General features: G+C 39.2%; 3 long non-coding RNA genes across 4 annotated transcripts; all 3 read right to left on the bottom strand.

Moving 5' to 3' along the window:
• Positions 1-744: 744 nt before the first annotated feature.
• LOC140581347 (uncharacterized) lies at positions 745-7450 on the bottom strand. The gene is made up of 4 exons (XR_011984433.1): positions 7256-7450; positions 3842-4198; positions 2426-2773; positions 745-809 (listed from the first exon to the last, which is right to left on the bottom strand). It is a non-coding gene; the product is annotated as an uncharacterized lncRNA (long non-coding RNA).
• A 2375-nt stretch (positions 7451-9825) lies between these two features.
• LOC111850739 (uncharacterized) lies at positions 9826-16429 on the bottom strand. Its single transcript, XR_011984429.1, has 7 exons — positions 16134-16429; positions 14104-14185; positions 13022-13073; positions 12704-12840; positions 12464-12547; positions 10464-12014; positions 9826-10383 (listed from the first exon to the last, which is right to left on the bottom strand). It is a non-coding gene; the product is annotated as an uncharacterized lncRNA (long non-coding RNA).
• A 15-nt stretch (positions 16430-16444) lies between these two features.
• LOC140581348 (uncharacterized) lies at positions 16445-23434 on the bottom strand. 2 transcript variants are annotated; one of them, XR_011984436.1, is made up of 5 exons: positions 23360-23434; positions 21938-22285; positions 19973-20320; positions 18010-18357; positions 16445-16481 (listed from the first exon to the last, which is right to left on the bottom strand). It is a non-coding gene; the product is annotated as an uncharacterized lncRNA (long non-coding RNA). The 2 variants fall into 2 exon arrangements; XR_011984435.1 differs by lacking the exon at positions 16445-16481 and having other exon boundaries at positions 17641-18357.
• Between the last annotated feature and the right edge of the window lie 432 nt (positions 23435-23866).

The raw sequence follows: 23866 nt of genomic DNA, 5'->3' as shown, positions 1-23866 counted from the left end.
AACAAAATGATTTTCTGTTTATTCATGAGAATCAGGGATGTGGTTAGGCCTATGTTGGTGGGGTGGGGGGGGCTTTAAAGATTCACAGAATCTCCTTCTGTCGATATTCTATTTCCTCTAGATGAGGTCATCACCACCTTTAATTCTGAAGTCATACAGCACATAGAAGAACAAGCAATGGGAGTTTTCTGCAGGTATTTCTATCACAGGTTCTAACACCATGACAAAGAGTATAAATCCTAAAGGTATTAATAAGCAGTATTATTCAGAATCGCAGCTTATGCACTGCAGTGCAGTTAGCTTCTCATTGCTGTCATCGCCTTTCTGCTGCACATATTCATTCATTAATTAGCATTGTCAGCAGTAATATATGTGTCTAAATGAAAACAGGCATAGGATACAGTTTGGTTATGCTGTGTGATACAAAAATAAGGTGAAATTACAGCAAAGTATAGACTCACCAACAACTTGCAGTGCTACTCCATGTTGACCACACTGTAGACATCCATTAGCTGTAAAGCTGAATCTATACACTCCAGCATCAGTCTCTGTAATGTTCTTTATCATTAATGTACAGTTCTTCTCTTTGTTTCCCAGGAACTCTGCTCTGTCTGCATACCGGGCACTAATGTTTGTATTATTGCTGTTATAGACATGTGATTGTCCTGCACAGTCCTCAGTATTATGACTCCATATCATCGAATCCACTCTGTATGACTCTGGAAAATCATATCGACACTTAATGACCACAGTCGATCCTCTCACTGCACGCAGGGTTTTCTCTGGATAATCTACAGTCCATGCACCACCTAGAACCCACAAAACATAATGAAATATCAGCGTTGTCTCTGATACTTTACTTAAAAAATGCTATCATACTGCTTTTTAACTTGAACAATAAAATCCATTTTTGGACACTACACTGCCTTTTAAAGCACAGGAGTAGGTTTTAGAGTGATATTTGCAGGCAGGTTTGAAGTGAAGTTTTGACTGTGTTTCTGTTAATTAGCTGGTAGTCTTTCTGATCCGCTGATAGAGCAGCTGTCTGTGGCACATGTTAAATCCACAATGTCTCCTTCTCTTACTCCTTTATCTTCATTAGATGACGTCACCATAACCTTTAATTCTACAGACAGTCATACTTAGTTTTCTCATTCACTGATTCTCCCCCTTTTCTTGTATTGAGAGTAAAATTGAGCATCAGATTCAGAGATAAGCTAAAATTAAAATACAGTGTAGATTGTTCTCTTTTTTGGAGCAAGTGAAGAATACCGACCAGAGCGGGGAGCGATAATGAGAGAAGCGATCTGCAGTGGCTGTGAGCGGGGGGGGGCAGAAATTCTCATCACTACACTCTGCTCCGTTCACATGTTCTGGTTCCACTACACATTTTAGAAAACTCTCAACCTGGGATTTGCTGTGCCCCCCCCACAGTGCCGTACACTTTGAGAATCACTGTGTTAATCCATTCACATTTGCCATTTTATTGTTTTGGTACAGTATTGGCATTTTTATTGTATTTAAATTCAAGTTAAATGTAATTACACAGGTCTGGAAAATAAAAGCCATTGGTCATAGGAAGGTACTACTCCCCACCGGCATGTGCCTACTCCTGCCTGTCATGACTCAGTAAAAGATTAAATGTATTTCATGGTTCCAAAAAAACACTGCAAGCACAAAAAGTTTATTTCAGTGAAAAAATGCATTTTCTGAGTTACAAAATGAATACCAAAGTGGGCAAACTTTATTTTGCGATTCCACAGAATGCATTTTGTCTACGAAAAGTTACTTAATTAGTACCTGTAGGTTCATTTGGTCCATTGTAAATAAGTGATACTTGGGATGTTTAAAATGAACGCTGCTTAAATACAATAATATGACACAAACTATCAACAAACTCTCACTGTAGTTGCTGTGTGTCTATGTGCCCATTCATGACATACATTTCGTCCACAAAATTACTTACTTTCATTCACGACATGAATTTATTTAGTTTTTGTGAACAAAATGGGTTTCTGTTTATTAATGAGGGGCATCATTAGGCCTATTTTTTGGGGGGGGGGCTTTAGAGATTCCTCTAGATGAGGTCATCACCACCTTTAATTCTGAAGTTATGCAGCACATAGAAGAACAAGCAATGGGAGTTTTCTGCAGGTATTTCTATCACAGGTTCTAACACCATGACAAAGAGTATAAATCCTAAAGGTATTAATAAGCAGTATTATTCAGAATCGCAGCTTATGCACTGCAGTGCAGTTAGCCTCTCATTGCTGTCATCGCCTTTCTGCTGCACATATTCATTAATTAATTAGCATTGTCAGCAGTAATGTATGTGTCTAAATGAAAACAGGCATAGAATACAAACAGTTTGGTTATGCTGTGTGATACAAAAATAAGGTGAAATTACAGCAAAGTACAGACTCACCAACCACTTGCAGTGCTACTCCATGTTGAACACACTGTAGACATCCATTAGCTGTAAAGCTGAATCTATACACTCCAGCATCAGTCTCTGTAATGTTCTTTATCATTAATGTACAGTTCTTCTCTTTGTTTCCCAGGAACTCTGCTCTGTCTGCATACCGGGCACTAATGTTTGTATTATTGCTGTTATAGACATGTGATTTTCCTGCACAGTCCTCAGTATTATGACTCCATATCATCGAATCCACTCTGTATGACTCTGGAAAATCATATCGACATTTGATGACCACAGTCGATCCTCTCACTGCACACAGGGTTTTCTCTGGATAATCTACAGTCCATGCACCACCTAGAACCCACAAAAACATAATGAAATATCAATGTTGTCTCCGATACTTTACTTATACTGCTTTTTATCTTGAACAATGAATTCCATTTTTGGACACTACAACTGCCTTTTAAACCACAGGAGTAGGTTTTAGAGTGATATTTGCAGGCAGGTTTGAAGTGAAGTTTCGACTGTGTATCTGTTAATGAGCTGGAAGTCTTTCTGATCCGCTGATAGAGCAGCTGTCTGTGCCACATGTTAATTCCACAATGTCTCCTTCTCTTACTCCTTTATTTCCATTAAATGACATCACCATAACCTTTAATTCTACAGACAGTCATACTTAGTTTTCTCATTCACTGATTCTCCCCCTTTGAAAATTGAACATCAGATTCAGAGAAAGACTAAACCTCTAGCTATAGTCTTATATTTTTAAATGTAACAAAATATTAATTATATAAAAAGGACTGTAGCAGTCTTACAGACCATACATTTAATAAAGATGAGATTATTTCATTATTTTCAAAATAATACATTGCAGAGCTCTTTGGTGATACTATGGAATATCATTTAGCATTGAATAGCACTTAGTGAATGTAATCCTTAGGACAAAACTATAGAGATGTAACTTGCAAAATACTATGTGACCGTTAGAGAATATAGTCGAATTATTGCTGCATGATCTAGCTTCAGTGTTTCTGTAACTGTATCTTATTTTAGCCCTGGTTGTATGACTTTTATTCAGCTCTGTTGCTTATCACTATGTTGAAGGCTAAACAATATAACTGGTTTTAATATGTGACCAGCTAAAACTTCCAAAGACTGCTACCTCTCAGCCATAAACACACCTAGTTCTCACGGCACGTCTGGACGTCTTGCCTGGACCTTTATCACGGTGCCCTTGGCTGACTGGGGCCCTCTGCCATGACTATACAAAACATTGTGGTGGCCATTTTTCCATGATTGTGCTTCTGGAAAATACGATTGACAAACTCTGGATTCTACTCAACTGACTTCTGATTCCTGATTTGGCTCTAAGGAAGAACCATGGCAATACCATCAGTGGAACATGTTTTCAATGAGACTTACCATCGACTTTAAGAATCACTCCAGGGTGACCAGTCCATTTTTCAGCTGTATCATCGATTATAAACCTGAATCTATACTCTCCAGCATCTGTGTCTCTAATGTCCTTTATCCGTAATTTACCGATCTTCACTTTGTCTCCCAAACACTCCGCTCTGCCTGTGTATTGAGCACTGAGGTTTACAGCATTACTGTGACACACATATGAATAGCGTGTACAGTTAGTATGACACCACATTTCTGTCTCCACTCTGAGTGACTGTGGATAATGATATTCACAGGAAATGACCACAGTAGATCCTCTCACAGCACAGACTGATTTCTCAGGATACCATATAGCCCATTCACCAGTCATCACCCCTGGAAAACATAAATGACAAAAAAAGCATTTCATGGCCAGATATGCCAACACTGAAGATAAGACTGAATTCATGACCCAGGTGACTGTTAGACAGGCAGGAGACTGTGGACATTTTACATCATACTGTTAATGTTTTCTTAACAGAATGAATAATTATTCAGTTTATTTGCATTGTTCATGCTGCCAGTAAACAAGCATAGATATGGGCTCATTCTACATCAAATCAGCCAGAGGATCCCAGGTCACCCTCTCAGATTCCCCTGAAAAAGGGCCACATGCTCCAGTACCAAACCTATGGAGAAATCCTACAAATTAGGGATGTACACGTAACTCTACTAGTTTTTTACCTACATCCTTTGAAAATGTGATTAATATTATGCATTTTGCTGCAAAAGCCTTTCAGTCCAACTTCAGACATACATAAGTCATTTGGTCATTTGATATGGCATGTACAGCTCAACAAAAAACAGGTTATTTAATTTCACTATTTTGAATTAATTTATGAAGAAGTAGTGTGTTCATCTTATTGAAAGTTTCTGAGATACATACCTAATATTTTGGATTTCTCCTTAAGTTTGCTATAGGAGCACCTGTGCATTTTTTTCAGTGGAATTTGAGAGAGGGTGACCTCGGAAATTTTTTCTCAACCTGAGTGATTTGATATTGAATGACTCTATACATTTCTGTGAGTGACAATTAAAATGTTGATTATATCTGAACTGGAGCAGATGTTAAAAATGTGCGGTTATGTTGCTGCAGAGTAATGGAAGTGTACATAGCATTTAACCTTTTATAGACTGTCACCCATTGCTCCTCACTATACTCATCTAGCATCAAAAAGATGTGCAGCCCCACAGACCTTCATCTGAGGCGGCACATCAGGAATAAATGAAAAATTGGGGATCAGGTCGGGAGAATGCTGTGAACCTCTAATGTATTAGATTGCCACTGTAAGTAAGTGGTGGATAAAAAGTAATCATTTTATAGACATTTGGGGTTTCATGACTACTGATTTTTATTAGTCAGCAAGTTTTGCAATATAGTAGTCGACTAATAGCTGGTTATGTAATTATGACGCAGTGACGTAAAATGTAAGAGTTTTCTGCCTGTGATCTGTCTTGTTAGCGGTAGCGATGCTAGTACTTGGCCGCGGATGTTTCAGTTTAACATGACTAAGTATGGCAGACAAATTTTTGTGCTGGGGTTAAATCAGAATCAGATGAGCCCTGTCCCTTTTGGGGTGGGGGGGGGGGGGGTGGGTTCTGTACATTACTTTAGTCATCATATGTATTTATGATCTTAAAGATGCAGTATGCCCATTTGTTAGCTTGTTGTGTTACTGCTTTAAATCAATACAATATTTACTAAGAAATGTGATTAAAAAGTTATTTTAATTTCATAGGGGTGTCCCAGCTGGCGAGTTTGGCCCAAAGTTGTTCCTGAGTCACTTAGTCTGGGTCTGAGTTGCAGGCATATCAATCACAAAGCAGACTTGGGCCTTTTGAGATTTTTGAAATGATTAATCAGTCTATTTTTTTTTAATGGTTTGAAATGTCAGTAACTGAATAATTAAATAGTTATGCTGACACATTGTCATGTTTCGGGCTGGCGAGCTGACGGTCAAGCAGGCAAGCGGAGCCGTAACTCAGGACAGACGGGGTTTATTCGGAGACAGGCAGGTAAACGGAGGTTGGACAGCACACGTAACATTACATCAATGACAAATCTGGGGAAGACTGACTGAGACTAGGACTAAATACACGAGACAAGGCAGAAGGAATAGGCAACAGGTGATGACAATCAGGTTTTGACAGGAGGTAATGAGGGGGCGTGGCACACACGAGGATCGTTCGGAGCTGAACGTGACACACATGGTGTTACATTATGTTTTCTGGATATTTATGTTCTACTAATTTTTGGTCTATATATCAAAACACAACCAAAAAAAAAAGAAAAAACATGCAGTCCAGTCTCATCCTCTCTCACCCCATCCATTTTTATGCATTTTTCTCTCCCTTTGATTTTTGGCTTATTACATGGTATGTACATGATTTAGCCACATATGCTGTATGTCTTTATCAGGACATTCTGGGCTACTCAGATATGACATAATTTGATGTGTAAATGCTGACACAGTCTTGATATCATCCTATTTATGAGGGAAAAACTACTTGCACCAATTGAAATTTCTCAATTTTTAGTCTCATCTAATATTATAATATAAATGTTGAGATTAGAGTCTCTATTATGTGGGAATGCTGGGTTTTCATTGAGAACCTTTCTATGGCTTAGAATTATGAAGGAATTAATATCTTAGATTTTGCATCCATTTGGTAACTTGTTGAAGTTATTTGATAGACAGCAATGCATGGTACTTTAATTGTTTTAATTTTTTTTATTACTGCATAATCTGAAAGAAATTGAAACAGAAACGCATTGCTTAGCTTATAATCCACTGGATAAACACAGACATAACAGATGGTTTTAGAGTCTAATGCCAAATGTTTATTGCTATCGTTTTTCCACCTACATACAGTATGCTATGAATGCTAAAGTGAAATTTGAGAATAAAACTTTCAGTCTGCATTTTAGCCTCAAAAAACAAACCAACGCTGTAGCATGTCATTGTGTTTACATGTGAGAGGTGTTCCAGTTACACAGTGTGTGTGTTCTATTTCAACTGTTTTGATAATAAACATACATATACAAACTTTTGTGAATAAATTTCACAAAAATATCAAGTAATTGGCTTCCTAATAAATAGAATCAACCAGCAACACCACTGCTGGACAAGCCTTACTGTGACTGGCATGTTTTTCTTAAATTGTTAAACTGTTAGAACGCACCATGTGTCTGTATCTCATATTAGAAACATTTATACAACCACAGAAAGAGAGAAAATGGTAGAAATGTCTGTGCTCTCCAGCTAACATCCCCTCTCATCTTATATTAGCCCTTCCGAGGCTGGAATTAAACCAATTTAATGGTAATTGCAGCATGGAGAACAATTCACTTCTGAACAAAACACACTGACAAATACCAGTTGTTGTTCTTACCAGGTAAGACGACCACAAACAGTCCCCAGAAGGTCAGAGTATCTCCAGCTCCCATCTCTGCTGCTCCTGCTCCTCTGAGCTCTTTATCACTCACAGTCTGCTCAGAGTTTGCAGAAGGTATTTATGCATCTTCAGGAAAAATAACAATTACCACCCCCTTTGCTATCTCTGTCCTGTTATTGTGAAAATGTTCATTTTAACTTCCTCTTTATGAGTCCATCTAAATTTAACAACTGTCACAGTGGGCAGCCTAGTGCCTCGTACCTCTGCAGTGGTGAGATCAGCTCCTACGTTGCCCCTGCATGTTCTCCCAGAATGCATGTGGGCTTCCTCTGAGTGCTGTTGCTTTCCCACAAACACATACATGCTGATCCGATAACATATTTGTGATGGTGATCAGGTAACAAAATGTAATGAAATGAAAATGTATCTCTGCTGCTTCAATACCCAGTAGGAATCGAAAAGAAGGTTATCAGTCTGAATGAATCCAGTAACAATAAAAAGTAGATATGGAAATAAAAATCATCAATTAAATTCAATCATGATACATACTGTTGAACCAAAACATTATGAAGTGGCTAATGTCAACTAGCACATAAATATAGCACAGATCAAATTCTGGGAAATATTACATTGAAAAGTATCATTTGGTACTCATAGTCAACAGGTAGAATGCAGTAGAAACAGGCAGGGGTAAAGATCTAAGTGACTTTGACAGAGCGAAATTGTTATGGGCAGATGACTGGGTCAGACCATCTCTGAAACAGCAAGGCTTGTGGGGTGTTCACAGTTAGCCATGGTGAGTACCTACTGAGAGCCGTCCAAAGAGGGGAAAACCACAATGCACTGACACGGTATTGGCTGGGCAAGATGTGAACAAAGGCTATCCTGTGTGGCGTCGCCATAAACTGCAGATAACATTCATGCTGATCATGGGAGTAAAGTGTCACAACACACAGTGCATGGAGTCCTTCCTGCAGGGACACCGTGCTGCCTGGTACTCAGGGTGAGCCTGGCGTTTGTGTTGATGTGCAGCATTAACGTGGATCGGCCAGATGTGTAGCTTAGGTTACTGTAGTCCTCCTTGGTCTATTATGAAGATTGTGGCCTTTTAAATGGATTCTATGCTCATTTACACAGTGACATCCTTCAGAGCCCGTGTCTGTGTAGCCATCTGCGTGTCCCCAGCACCCTCTTCTGTTTTATTTAGTGTTTATCATATAATAAAACTCTTGTAATAAGCTTTGAAGCCAGTCTTTACATTTACTGACTAATGACACAAGGGGACTAAATGTGAAAATTTGCACCTCCTACTTTATATTCTGAAGTTAACAAGTAAAGAAATTAGCAGCAAATTACTCTATGCTTATACAGATTGAATACTTGTTTTATGATAAAACAACCCACACATATGAGAGATTGATTGTAATTATCAGTATATAGGTTTGCTCAAGATTTTTCTTACCAAATATTTAATAGAATATCTGGGTTCTTCCTTTAAGTTAGATGCTATTAAAACACTGTTACTGTGCATTCAGCCTGGAGGAAGTGGCCACTTGCGTAGGTAGTTTTAGCCAGAAGTACATTTGTATAATAGGAATAAGGGGTCTAATGAATTTTAAGCTAATTTTTGCCTGCATTCAGCTGTAAACATGGGCTGCGCTTTATTAAGGTCCACTGACTGTCTCCATGCATCGTGTCGCTCAACAGTACATTGTAGGCAGGAAAAGTACCTATGAGGGTAAGAGCGTTAGCATCTCCACTTCGATCCTGTAAGTTCATATGCACATTATGAAAAGCATGCAGAGCCCCTGACCCCCCACCCCCCCAACCCCCGACAGTAAGTAAGGACAGGACATGGATAAGTACTTCCAATGGGACCAAAGTCAAAATCCAGATAGGAAACACTTGAGTGCAGTTTCTTCGGTGTGTCTTTGTTAATCATTTCCCACATGCTCCGTAAGGTTCATCAAACAGGTATTATTACCGCGGTGTCCTGTGCTGCTTAGGCGTTGGAGACATAGAGCTCATATCCATGCAGGCCCTGGACTTCAGCTGTGGCACCATGCACAACCCAGATTGCATGTTGAACGCAGCACTGCTGTCGTTCCCAGATCTGAGAAACACTGTGAACAGTCAACTGTAGCAAATGAAAAATGAAGAAAAGCAGCACAATGCTTAGCTAACAATATCAGCTGAGCAGCTAATTGTATATAAAAGCCTAGGAGAAAATGGCAGCTTTCTCTGTGAGGAGGATGTGGCTTCAGTGGACATGATGCAGCTCTCAGTTTAACAGGCTAACAAATGGACAGTGGAAGCTGCTTACAATGTGTTTGCTGCCAAAAGCTACGTCATTTAAACTCCTCCCAGTGTCTCAGAACCTACTACTGTGTGGTTGCAGGAACGGCCCTTGTGGTTAAAACCCTGGATGGATGGAGACTCATTGACTTAGTAAAAGCAATGAACCTGTTCTTGTAGGATCTGTGAAATATTGTGGAACACAGAGGATCATGTAGTAAGAGAAGGTGCAGAACAACAGGAATTTTAATAAATCAAGACTTTTGCTACAGAAAATGAAGGAAACCAAAATTCATGTAATTTAGCAATAAAGCAATGAAATTACTGCAAAATCAATACAGTGACACTGTTTACACATAGTAAGGCTATCCTTCACTACAGTAAATGAAGTACATCAAAATCATTAAACTGAGCCATAAAACAATGAAAACATTGCAAAATCAATACAAGTCTGCAGTAAGCGATACTGTTTCCACAGAGGATGTCTGTCTCTAGCTGTCCCTGTCCCATCCCCGTCCCAAGTGACCAGCTGGGATTCATTATGCAAAGACCAAAATGTGCCAGGGTGCTTTTGCAGTCTCTGCTCCCTCTGACTTTGTTAAACCACCAAGTAAATATGCATCAGAAAAACAAACCAGCAATAAACCGACAATTTAGTCAAAAATGATCTCCTGGACAGAGTGGATGATGAGAAATGATCTTCCAGCTGCTTTCTCTGGTCGGGGTCGTGGAGGAAGCCTTTGCCAGGCAGCACGGGGCAGCGGTTCACCCTGAATGTGAGCCTGATAGGGCTCACAGTCAGTCAGCCAGACTGCCCACTAGGGGGAGCCCTACACACACATAGCAGTAGCTGGACTCAGCACTGGAGATGTGAGCCAACATTCCAGCATTGATTATTACATATACTGACCCCCAGTCCTGTGTTGTTCCCCGCCTCGTGCCCGTAGCTTCCAGGTTAGGCTCCGGACCCCCCGCGACCCAGAAGGATAACCGGGTTGGAAAATGGATGGATGGATTATTATATATACAGTCTTTGTCTAGAAAAGGGCACCAGGCACTATCTGACAGGGGGTGGGTTTCCCGAAAGCTCTGTAATGCTAAGTAGTTTGTAATGTTGCAATTAAGGTCAATTGTTAATTAGTAAGCATTTCCCGAAACTCTTCGTAACTAAAGCAGTTTGTTATCTCATTCATAGATCTATGAGTGCTATGACCCACAGGTTATTTTCTGCATCATTCTGTATTTGAACTTTTGCCTGCTGTCCTGTTACACAGACACAGAGATCGGCCAAAGCAGATGACAAAAACACATTGACGCTCATTTAACAATGCTGACAACATAATATAATATAAAACTATGAAGTCGACTTGAAATTAACACAAAAGTGGCTCATTTTGTAGCACCAGTATGTAATTTGAGTATGTACTGTATTAGGGTTGTGCAGCATTCAGTGCTAACTTGAGAATGACCTGGAGAATCAAATTCAATCCATAGAACTTGTTGGAATTGCATGCAGAATCGCAACTCGACTTTGAATATAAGGAAAGAGAATTGAAATAGAAATGATTTCACATAAATTCATATACATACTGTAAGTGCAGCTTTAGCAATACCGCATAATATTTCAGTATGTATTACCCCTCAGTGCACTGTGCAGCTTCTGGCAGCTCTCTGCTTCTATGCCACTGGTGGATTCCTGCAGACCTACAGATGCATATGGCTTCAGCAAGGCTGCTGTGTCCTGCATCTCTGCCTGCCTTGATCAAATTTCTGTTGCACCATGCAGACAACTACATGCAATGTCCAGCAGGAGGGGATGCCGTGCATGACACTAAGATTGGTTTCTATGCCATTGCAGGCATACCTGGCATTGTGGGTGCAGTGAATGGAACCCTCAATTCTGCAGCGCCTTGAATCCCACCTGCACTTGCCGAAAAGGGTTCTTAGGCCTAAATATCCATGTGATATGCAACCATCATTGTCGCCAGGTGGCCTGGGGATACACATGATGCTTACAGTATATCTGGTCCAGCTTTGCAGTGAGTCAGATAGCAAAGGATGGTGTGTTTGCTGGTGGCTGGTTATTGGGAGACAGCAGGCTTCCTCTTAGCAAATACCTGCTGATTGCAGTGTTGAATCCCCAAAATGTTCCTGTCATTGACAGTCTGTGCTTTTCTCAAGCGGAGGCTGGGGAGGAACCAACAAAGTACTACGTAAAGTTTGTTTGTTAATTCTGAAATTAGGAAGGGACTTGGGAAACACTTGCAGACCTCATTCATTCTTTACTTAGGTCGTTCTTTATTCGCTTTCTGGAAACCCACCCAGGAGCAGTAAAAGGAGAGCTTGTCTGCCTCAGGTCACTGAGAGTGACTCTCAGTCAAATGGGAAGCTCCAGAGTGCTCTATGGTCACTGCAGCTCCAGCAGCTCCTCTGGCACATGTGATCAGCTCTGGAGGCGGCCCTGTGGAGGGAGGGAGGGATGGAGGGAGGAGCGATCAGGAGGAAGAGGAGCTGCAGGTGAGGGTGACTCCTAAAATAGTCAGTTACTGATATCAGGAGACGTCGTTTTACTTGACAACTACAAAGGATATTGCTTGTAAATTAATAAGCAAATTACTTTTTAAGATTTTAATTAATAAGTTAAATAAAAGTCTCAAAAATCCTGTTTCAGATAAGTTATCCCAAGATGAATGGATGAATTTAATAACATTTTATAACATTTTTTTTTTATCAATCCAAAGAGATCTTTAGATGGATACATTGAGTCAGACAAAAATCCAGAAGCAGCAATCAAAAGCCTGCAGGATTTTATTAGGTATATCTGGCTGGTATATGTTGGTGATACTTTATGATGTTCTGCTGTATTTAGGTTTTACTGTCACCAGCAATAAAAGAACACGACGGTTTTACCCAGTTTAGCTGCAGTTGGTAGGTGTTCTGACCGCAGCGTATATGACTGCATCATCGCGGCTCTCTGTCTTACTGACGTCACACCTGCAGTGTATGTATTTAAATATTTAAGTATAAACAGTCTGATGTCTGAGTCTAAACTTTTAGTTTTTAATTCTAAAACATTAAATTGGTCTTTGTGTATTTATGCATTCTGACCTACACAGATGCAGTGAAATAACAAGCAAAATTCACACTCACTGCCTGTCTGGCTGTTCGGTGCTAAACTGCACAGAAGCATAACAGACTTCCTCCATCTGAGAAGAGACTTCCTGTCTCTGGCTCCTGTTCTGAGAAACAGACTCTGTAATATTTGTATACTCATTATCTTCTGGAATCTAGAGATGGAGAAAGACAAAGAGAGATTTTAATGTCCAGTTAAAACAGGCATTTTATAATTAATTATTTTGAAGTGAAAAAAAATCCATATTTGTACATCAGATCCCTGTGAATCAAAAACTATACCTTATATAATCATATCTTAACAAAATACTTTCACAATCATTCTCAGTGTCTTACTTGTGTTTCGCCCCCTCTGTCATTCACCACAGTCAGCGAATCTCTCTTCCTTCTGAGAGACACATCAGACAGACCTTAATAAGACATTTTTTGCTTGATATTCACTACGCCTTATACAGATGACCCTTTCACATCGCAGGGGCTAGTGCCACAGGCCCCCCGCAATCTGGAAAAACCATGTTCATTTTTGGTCTCCTTGATGAGCCACATGAATAGACATAGAGATAAAAAGATAATTAGGAGCGATATATCATGTGAGAGGTCGCTCTAAACACCTTGGCGTCTTCCAAACCAGCCCTGTACATATATTTTATGCATTTATGAGATGCTAAACTTTTTGTGTGCTGTCTACTGGTCTTCATGTGTCATCTGTGGGTTTTGTAAAACTCCCAAAAAATTCCCATTTAGTTTCTGATGCTGATCCCGTGACATACTGAAATTGCGGTGGGGAAATTCATAATGCAGAAGGGTTGATGTATTTAGACAAAATAAACTAAACGCAAAAAATAGACTTTTTACATAAAACTTAAAATTTGAAAATAAGAAAACATTCATATATAAATAAATCACAAGACAAACAAATTCTGCAAATTTTTGCAGCTAATGCCCCAGTAATATTCCTACAGACTGGCATGGGGGGTTACCTGGGAGACGCAGGGGTGACACTGAGCACCGAGGGGGCTCTGCTAACAAGCAAATTGGGGTCCAGTTAGATTAGCTGGTTAGACGTAATCAGCTGTGAGGATAAAGGGGCAGGCAGGACAGAGGGAAGGGAAAACAGTGGGAATGGACAGAGAATGGGGAGCTCTGGAGCTGGGAGAGTATGAGGGGGGGGGGGGGCGCTTGTTCCTGGGCTTCTGTTCATTATATTGGCTTTGATTATGTTAATGTTAGTGTTTCTTTTCAGACTGATGCTATATGTGTCTTTTGTGCCGATGAGGCTGATGAACATGGAGAGGATGATTGAAAGCCAGTTATATGTGTCTCCAAATAAGTAGCAAAATTAACATTTGCAATACTAAACATTTTAAAAACCATAAATTTGTTTATTTCAAATGTATATGGAAGAATAAAACACTCACCTGATTATGATGTATATTACAGCTAAAACAGCCAGCAGCATTCCCAGCACCAATACTAATATTGTTATTGGATTACCTTTAGCTGAAAAGGGATAAAAACAAAAAAATTAAGGAAAAATATTTGGTGCATCAAAAATAAGTTAATCCAGCCAATTTTTTTTTTATTAATATATGGGGTGCCAAGTGCCAAGCGCTCATTTTCATGCACAAATAACATTCTGTGCCACCAAAAGCATCATTTAATGACAAAATCAAGTAATGCTTTGCTGCATTTCATCCACATAAAGACAAACCCCAGTTACGTTTTGACAATGAAAGCATAAAGACTTCACTCATACACAGAAATCAAAAGGAATGTTTCATTTTCTGCACAGAATGATATCAACACCTTGCATTTCGTGGACAGTAGGCTGAATGTATCAGCTTTTATGAATAAAAAAAAAGTCACAAAATGGAATCACAAAATGAATTATGCCCCCTTTAGTGTTCATTTTGTAAGTCACAAAATGCATTTTGTCACTGAAGTAAACTTTTCGTACATGCAATGTTTTTGTGGAACCACAAAATGAACGACTGAGCAGGTGCATGCAGACGGCCTGCGGATCCTCGTAGATTCGCTAGTGCTGCGAACTGCAGAAGGTGCTACAGTTACTAGACCCAGTCCACAGAGTGTTCAGGGGACAGCTAGGGCAAGACCGTCACTGGTCAACTGTCTATTGTAAGGAGGGTTCTTGTTATGCTCTTAATTAGCTACTCGACATAGTAGCTGCTACATGAATGCTACGGAATTTATAAGTTGGTACGTTTTCAGTGTCTAATGCTACAGTTAGGGACATCATATTTAAGGGCATATGTTCATTCACTCCACTTGCCAATGCTTAACAAGAATATAAAAACCTGCAGTTTATAAATTAAATGAAAAATGGAAAGAAAAAAAAACCTGTGGTGTAAAGTAATTCAGACAATTATTGGCACCCTTTGTTCATGGATGACTAAGGGAATTTCGGCTCTATGTCACCACATAGGAAATGAGAAATTTACAAATGAGAGGAGGCCAATCGGCCTCATATTTGTACCATATTTGTACCATATTTGTACCTCATATTTGTTATACCTTCATCCATCTATTTGCTGAAACCATTTCTGCTATTCAGGGGGGTCTGGAGCCTATCCCAGAGGCTATGGGCACAAGGCAGGGAGCTATCCAGGACAGGGCACCAACCCATCACAGTATTGGTAATTTTATTGTATTTAAATTCAAGTTAAATGTAATTACACAGGTCTGCAGAATCAAAGCCATTGGTCATAGGAAGGTACTACTCCCCACCGGCATGTGCCTACTCCTGCCTGTCATGACTCAGTAAAAGATTAAATGTATTTCATGGTTCCAAAAAAACACTTCAAGCACAAAAAGTTTATTTCGAAAGCGGGCAAACTTTATTTTGCGATTCCACAGAATGCATTTTGTCTACGAAAAGTTACTTAATTAGTACCTGTAGGTTCATTTGGTCCATTGTAAATAAGTGATACTTGGGATGTTTAAAATGAACGCTGCTTAAATACAATAATATGACACAAACTATCAACAAACTCTCACTGTAGTTGCTGTGTGTCTACGTGCCCATTCATGACATACATTTCGTCCACAAAATTACTTTGGGGGGGGAGCTTTAGAGATTCCTCTAGATGAGGTCATCACCACCTTTAATTCTGAAGTCATACAGCACATAGAAGAACAAGCAATGGGAGTTTTCTGCAGGTATTTCTATCACAGGTTCTAACACCATGACAAAGAGTATAAATCCTAAAGGTATTAATAAGCAGTATTATTCAGAATCGCAGCTTATGCACTGCAGTGCAGTTAGCCTCTCATTGCTGTCATCGCCTTTCTGCTGCACATATTCATTAATTAATTAGCATTGTCAGCAGTAATGTATGTGTCTAAATGAAAACAGGCATAGAAAACAAACAGTTTGGTTATGCCGTGTGATACAAAAATAAGGTGAAATTACAGCAAAGTACAGACTCACCAACCACTTGCAGTGCTACTCCATGTTGACCACACTGTAGACATCCATTAGCTGTAAAGCTGAATCTATACACTCCAGCATCAGTCTCTGTAATGTTCTTTATCATTAATGTACAGTTCTTCTCTTTGTTTCCCAGGAACTCTGCTCTGTCTGCATACCGGGCACTAATGTTTGTATTATTGCTGTTATAGACATGTGATTGTCCTGCACAGTCCTCAGTATTATGACTCCATATCATCGAATCCACTCTGTATGACTCTGGAAAATCATATCGACATTTAATGACCACAGTCGATCCTCTCACTGCATGCAGGGTTTTCTCTGGATAATCTACAGTCCATGCACCACCTAGAACCCACAAAAACATAATGAAATATCAGCGTTGTCTCCGATACTTTACTTAAAAAATGCCATCATACTGCTTTTTAACTTGAACAATAAAATCCATTTTTGGACACTACACTGCCTTTTAAAGCACAGGAGTAGGTTTTAGAGTGATATTTGCAGGCAGGTTTGAAGTGAAGTTTTGACTGTGTATCTGTTAATTAGCTGGTAGTCTTTCTGATCCGCTGATAGAGCAGCTGTCTGTGGCACATGTTAAATCCACAATGTCTCCTTCTCTTACTCCTTTATCTTCATTAGATGACGTCACCATAACCTCTAATTCTACAGACAGTCATACTTAGTTTTCTCATTCACTGATTCTCCCCCTTCTCTTGTATTGAGAGTAAAATTGAGCATCAGATTCAGAGATAAGCTAAAATTAAAATACATTGTAGATTGTTCTCTTTTTTGGAGCAAGTGAAGAATACCGACCAGAGCGGGGAGCGATAATGAGAGAAGCGATCTGCAGTGGCAGTGAGCGGGGGGAGCAGAAATTCTCATCACTACACTCTGCTCCGTTCACATGTTCTGGTTCCACTACACATTTTAGAAAACTCTCAACCTGGGATTTGCTGTGCCCCCCCCACAGTGCCGTACACTTTGAGAATCACTGTGTTAATCCATTCACATTTGCCATTTTATTGTTTTGGTACAGTATTGGCATTTTTATTGTATTTAAATTCAAGTTAAATGTAATTACACAGGTCTGGAAAATAAAAGCCATTGGTCATAGGAAGGTACTACTCCCCACCGGCATGTGCCTACTCCTGCCTGTCATGACTCAGTAAAAGATTAAATGTATTTCATGGTTCCAAAAAAACACTGCAAGCACAAAAAGTTTATTTCAGTGAAAAAATGCATTTTCTGAGTTACAAAATGAATACCAAAGCGGGCAAACTTTATTTTGCGATTCCACAGAATGCATTTTGTCCACGAAAAGTTACTTAATTAGTACCTGTAGGTTCATTTGGTCCATTATAAATAAGTGATACTTGGGATGTTTAAAATGAACGCTGCTTAAATACAATAATATGACACAAACTATCAACAAACTCTCACTGTAGTTGCTGTGTGTCTACGTGCCCATTCATGACATACATTTCGTCCACAAAATTACTTTGGGGGGGGAGCTTTAGAGATTCCTCTAGATGAGGTCATCACCACCTTTAATTCTGAAGTTATGCAGCACATAGAAGAACAAGCAATGGGAGTTTTCTGCAGGTATTTCTATCACAGGTTCTAACACCATGACAAAGAGTATAAATCCTAAAGGTATTAATAAGCAGTATTATTCAGAATCGCAGCTTATGCACTGCAGTGCAGTTAGCCTCTCATTGCTGTCATCGCCTTTCTGCTGCACATATTCATTAATTAATTAGCATTGTCAGCAGTAATGTATGTGTCTAAATGAAAACAGGCATAGAATACAAACAGTTTGGTTATGCTGTGTGATACAAAAATAAGGTGAAATTACAGCAAAGTACAGACTCACCAACCACTTGCAGTGCTACTCCATGTTGAACACACTGTAGACATCCATTAGCTGTAAAGCTGAATCTATACACTCCAGCATCAGTCTCTGTAATGTTCTTTATCATTAATGTACAGTTCTTCTCTTTGTTTCCCAGGAACTCTGCTCTGTCTGCATACCGGGCACTAATGTTTGTATTATTGCTGTTATAGACATGTGATTTTCCTGCACAGTCATCAGTATTATGACTCCATATCATCGAATCCACTCTGTATGACTCTGGAAAATCATATCGACATTTAATGACCACAGTCGATCCTCTCACTGCACGCAGGGTTTTCTCTGGATAATCTACAGTCCATGCACCACCTAGAACCCACAAAAACATAATGAAATATCAGCGTTGTCTCCGATACTTTACTTAAAAAATGCCATCATACTGCTTTTTAACTTGAACAATAAAATCCATTTTTGGACACTACACTGCCTTTTAAAGCACAGGAGTAGGTTTTAGAGTGATATTTGCAGGCAGGTTTGAAGTGAAGTTTTGACTGTGTTTCTGTTAATTAGCTGGTAGTCTTTCTGATCCGCTGATAGAGCAGCTGTCTGTGGCACATGTTAATTCCACAATGTCTCCTTCTCTTACTCCTTTATCTTCATTAGATGACGTCACCATAACCTTTAATTCTACAGACAGTCATACTTAGTTTTCTCATTCACTGATTCTCCCCCTTTTCTTGTATTGAGAGTAAAATTGAGCATCAGAGTCAGAGATAAGCTAAAATTAAAATACAGTGTAGATTGTTCTCTTTTTTGGAGCAAGTGAAGAATACCGACCAGAGCGGGGAGCGATAATGAGAGAAGCGATCTGCAGTGGCTGTGAGCGGGGGGGGCAGAAATTCTCATCACTACACTCTGCTCCGTTCACATGTTCTGGTTCCACTACACATTTTAGAAAACTCTCAACCTGGGATTTGCTGTGCCCCCCCCACAGTGCCGTACACTTTGAGAATCACTGTGTTAATCCATTCACATTTGCCATTTTATTGTTTTGGTACAGTATTGGCATTTTTATTGTATTTAAATTCAAGTTAAATGTAATTACACAGGTCTGGAAAATAAAAGCCATTGGTCATAGGAAGGTACTACTCCCCACCGGCATGTGCCTACTCCTGCCTGTCATGACTCAGTAAAAGATTAAATGTATTTCATGGTTCCAAAAAAACACTGCAAGCACAAAAAGTTTATTTCAGTGAAAAAATGCATTTTCTGAGTTACAAAATGAATACCAAAGTGGGCAAACTTTATTTTGCGATTCCACAGAATGCATTTTGTCTACGAAAAGTTACTTAATTAGTACCTGTAGGTTCATTTGGTCCATTGTAAATAAGTGATACTTGGGATGTTTAAAATGAACGCTGCTTAAATACAATAATATGACACAAACTATCAACAAACTCTCACTGTAGTTGCTGTGTGTCTATGTGCCCATTCATGACATACATTTCGTCCACAAAATTACTTACTTTCATTCACGACATGAATTTATTTAGTTTTTGTGAACAAAATGGGTTTCTGTTTATTAATGAGGGGCATCATTAGGCCTATTTTTTGGGGGGGGGCTTTAGAGATTCCTCTAGATGAGGTCATCACCACCTTTAATTCTGAAGTTATGCAGCACATAGAAGAACAAGCAATGGGAGTTTTCTGCAGGTATTTCTATCACAGGTTCTAACACCATGACAAAGAGTATAAATCCTAAAGGTATTAATAAGCAGTATTATTCAGAATCGCAGCTTATGCACTGCAGTGCAGTTAGCTTCTCATTGCTGTCATCGCCTTTCTGCTGCACATATTCATTAATTAATTAGCATTGTCAGCAGTAATGTATGTGTCTAAATGAAAACAGGCATAGAAAACAAACAGTTTGGTTATGCCGTGTGATACAAAAATAAGGTGAAATTACAGCAAAGTACAGACTCACCAACCACTTGCAGTGCTACTCCATGTTGACCACACTGTAGACATCCATTAGCTGTAAAGCTGAATCTATACACTCCAGCATCAGTCTCTGTAATGTTCTTTATCATTAATGTACAGTTCTTCTCTTTGTTTCCCAGGAACTCTGCTCTGTCTGCATACTGGGCACTAATGTTTGTATTATTGCTGTTATAGACATGTGATTGTCCTGCACAGTCATCAGTATTATGACTCCATATCATCGAATCCACTCTGTATGACTCTGGAAAATCATATCGACATTTAATGACCACAGTCGATCCTCTCACTGCACGCAGGGTTTTCTCTGGATAATCTACAGTCCATGCACCACCTAGAACCCACAAAAACATAATGAAATATCAGCGTTGTCTCCGATACTTTACTTAAAAAATGCCATCATACTGCTTTTTAACTTGAACAATAAAATCCATTTTTGGACACTACACTGCCTTTTAAAGCACAGGAGTAGGTTTTAGAGTGATATTTGCAGGCAGGTTTGAAGTGAAGTTTTGACTGTGTATCTGTTAATTAGCTGGTAGTCTTTCTGATCCGCTGATAGAGCAGCTGTCTGTGGCACATGTTAAATCCACAATGTCTCCTTCTCTTACTCCTTTATCTTCATTAGATGACGTCACCATAACCTTTAATTCTACAGACAGTCATACTTAGTTTTCTCATTCACTGATTCTCCCCCTTTTCTTGTATTGAGAGTAAAATTGAGCATCAGATTCAGAGATAAGCTAAAATTAAAATACAGTGTAGATTGTTCTCTTTTTTGGAGCAAGTGAAGAATACCGACCAGAGCGGGGAGCGATAATGAGAGAAGCGATCTGCAGTGGCTGTGAGCGGGGGGGGCAGAAATTCTCATCACTACACTCTGCTCCGTTCACATGTTCTGGTTCCACTACACATTTTAGAAAACTCTCAACCTGGGATTTGCTGTGCCCCCCCCACAGTGCCGTACACTTTGAGAATCACTGTGTTAATCCATTCACATTTGCCATTTTATTGTTTTGGTACAGTATTGGCATTTTTATTGTATTTAAATTCAAGTTAAATGTAATTACACAGGTCTGGAAAATAAAAGCCATTGGTCATAGGAAGGTACTACTCCCCACCGGCATGTGCCTACTCCTGCCTGTCATGACTCAGTAAAAGATTAAATGTATTTCATGGTTCCAAAAAAACACTGCAAGCACAAAAAGTTTATTTCAGTGAAAAAATGCATTTTCTGAGTTACAAAATGAATACCAAAGTGGGCAAACTTTATTTTGCGATTCCACAGAATGCATTTTGTCTACGAAAAGTTACTTAATTAGTACCTGTAGGTTCATTTGGTCCATTGTAAATAAGTGATACTTGGGATGTTTAAAATGAACGCTGCTTAAATACAATAATATGACACAAACTATCAACAAACTCTCACTGTAGTTGCTGTGTGTCTATGTGCCCATTCATGACATACATTTCGTCCACAAAATTACTTACTTTCATTCACGACATGAATTTATTTAGTTTTTGTGAACAAAATGGGTTTCTGTTTATTAATGAGGGGCATCATTAGGCCTATTTTTGGGGGGGGGGGGCTTTAGAGATTCCTCTAGATGAGGTCATCACCACCTTTAATTCTGAAGTTATGCAGCACATAGAAGAACAAGCAATGGGAGTTTTCTGCAGGTATTTCTATCACAGGTTCTAACACCATGACAAAGAGTATAAATCCTAAAGGTATTAATAAGCAGTATTATTCAGAATCGCAGCTTATGCACTGCAGTGCAGTTAGCCTCTCATTGCTGTCATCGCCTTTCTGCTGCACATATTCATTAATTAATTAGCATTGTCAGCAGTAATGTATGTGTCTAAATGAAAACAGGCATAGAATACAAACAGTTTGGTTATGCTGTGTGATACAAAAATAAGGTGAAATTACAGCAAAGTACAGACTCACCAACCACTTGCAGTGCTACTCCATGTTGAACACACTGTAGACATCCATTAGCTGTAAAGCTGAATCTATACACTCCAGCATCAGTCTCTGTAATGTTCTTTATCATTAATGTACAGTTCTTCTCTTTGTTTCCCAGGAACTCTGCTCTGTCTGCATACCGGGCACTAATGTTTGTATTATTGCTGTTATAGACATGTGATTTTCCTGCACAGTCATCAGTATTATGACTCCATATCATCAAATCCACTCTGTATGACTCTGGAAAATCATATCGACATTTGATGACCACAGTCGATCCTCTCACTGCACACAGGGTTTTCTCTGGATAATCTACAGTCCATGCACCACCTAGAACCCACAAAAACATAATGAAATATCAATGTTGTCTCCGATACTTTACTTATACTGCTTTTTATCTTGAACAATGAATTACATTTTTGGACACTACAACTGCCTTTTAAAGCACAGGAGTAGGTTTTAGAGTGATATTTGCAGGCAGGTTTGAAGTGAAGTTTCGACTGTGTATCTGTTAATGAGCTGGAAGTCTTTCTGATCCGCTGATAGAGCAGCTGTCTGTGCCACATGTTAATTCCACAATGTCTCCTTCTCTTACTCCTTTATTTCCATTAAATGACATCACCATAACCTTTAATTCTACAGACAGTCATACTTAGTTTTCTCATTCACTGATTCTCCCCCTTTGAAAATTGAACATCAGATTCAGAGAAAGACTAAACCTCTAGCTATAGTCTTATATTTTTAAATGTAACAAAATATTAATTATATAAAAAGGACTGTAGCAGTCTTACAGACCATACATTTAATAAAGATGAGATTATTTCATTATTTTCAAAATAATACATTGCAGAGCTCTTTGGTGATACTATGGAATATCATTTAGCATTGAATAGCACTTAGTGAATGTAATCCTTAGGACAAAACTATAGAGATGTAACTTGCAAAATACTATGTGACCGTTAGAGAATATAGTCGAATTATTGCTGCATGATCTAGCTTCAGTGTTTCTGTAACTGTATCTTATTTTAGCCCTGGTTGTATGACTTTTATTCAGCTCTGTTGCTTATCACTATGTTGAAGGCTAAACAATATAACTGGTTTTAATATGTGACCAGCTAAAACTTCCAAAGACTGCTACCTCTCAGCCATAAACACACCTAGTTCTCACGGCACGTCTGGACGTCTTGCCTGGACCTTTATCACGGTGCCCTTGGCTGACTGGGGCCCTCTGCCATGACTATACAAAACATTGTGGTGGCCATTTTTCCGTGATTGTGCTTCTGGAAAATACGATTGACAAACTCTGGATTCTACTCAACTGACTTCTTGATTGGCTAATTTGGCTCTAAGGGAAGAACCATGGCAATACCATTTTGGAACACGTTTTTAATTAATGAGACTTACCATCAACTTTAAGAATCACTCCAGGGTGACCAGTCCATTTTTCAGCTGTATCATCGATTATAAACCTGAATTTATACCTTCCAGCATCAGTGTCTCTAATGTCCTTTATCCGTAATTTACCGATCTTCACTTTGTCTCCCAAACACTCCGCTCTGCCTGTGTATTGAGCACTGAGGTTTACAGCATTACTGTGACACACATATGAATAGTGTGTACAGTTAGTATGACACCACATTTCTGTCTCCACTCTGAGTGACTGTGGATAATGATATCCACAGGAAATGACCACAGTAGATCCTCTCACAGCACAGGCTGATTTCTCAGGATACCATACAGCCCATTCACCAGTCATCACCCCTGGAAAACATAAATGACAAAAAAAGCATTTCATGACCAGATATGCCAACACTGAAGATAAGACTGAATTCATGACCCAGGTGACTGTTAGACAGGCAGGAGACTGTGGACATTTTACATCATACTGTTAATGTTTTCTTAACAGAATGA

The sequence above is a fragment of the Paramormyrops kingsleyae genome, chromosome 20 (assembly GCF_048594095.1).
Source record: "Paramormyrops kingsleyae isolate MSU_618 chromosome 20, PKINGS_0.4, whole genome shotgun sequence".
In the NCBI taxonomy this organism is placed as follows: domain Eukaryota; kingdom Metazoa; phylum Chordata; class Actinopteri; order Osteoglossiformes; family Mormyridae; genus Paramormyrops; species Paramormyrops kingsleyae.
The sequence above is the reverse complement of the archived record's forward strand: the minus strand, read 5'-3'. Positions and strand labels throughout refer to the sequence as shown.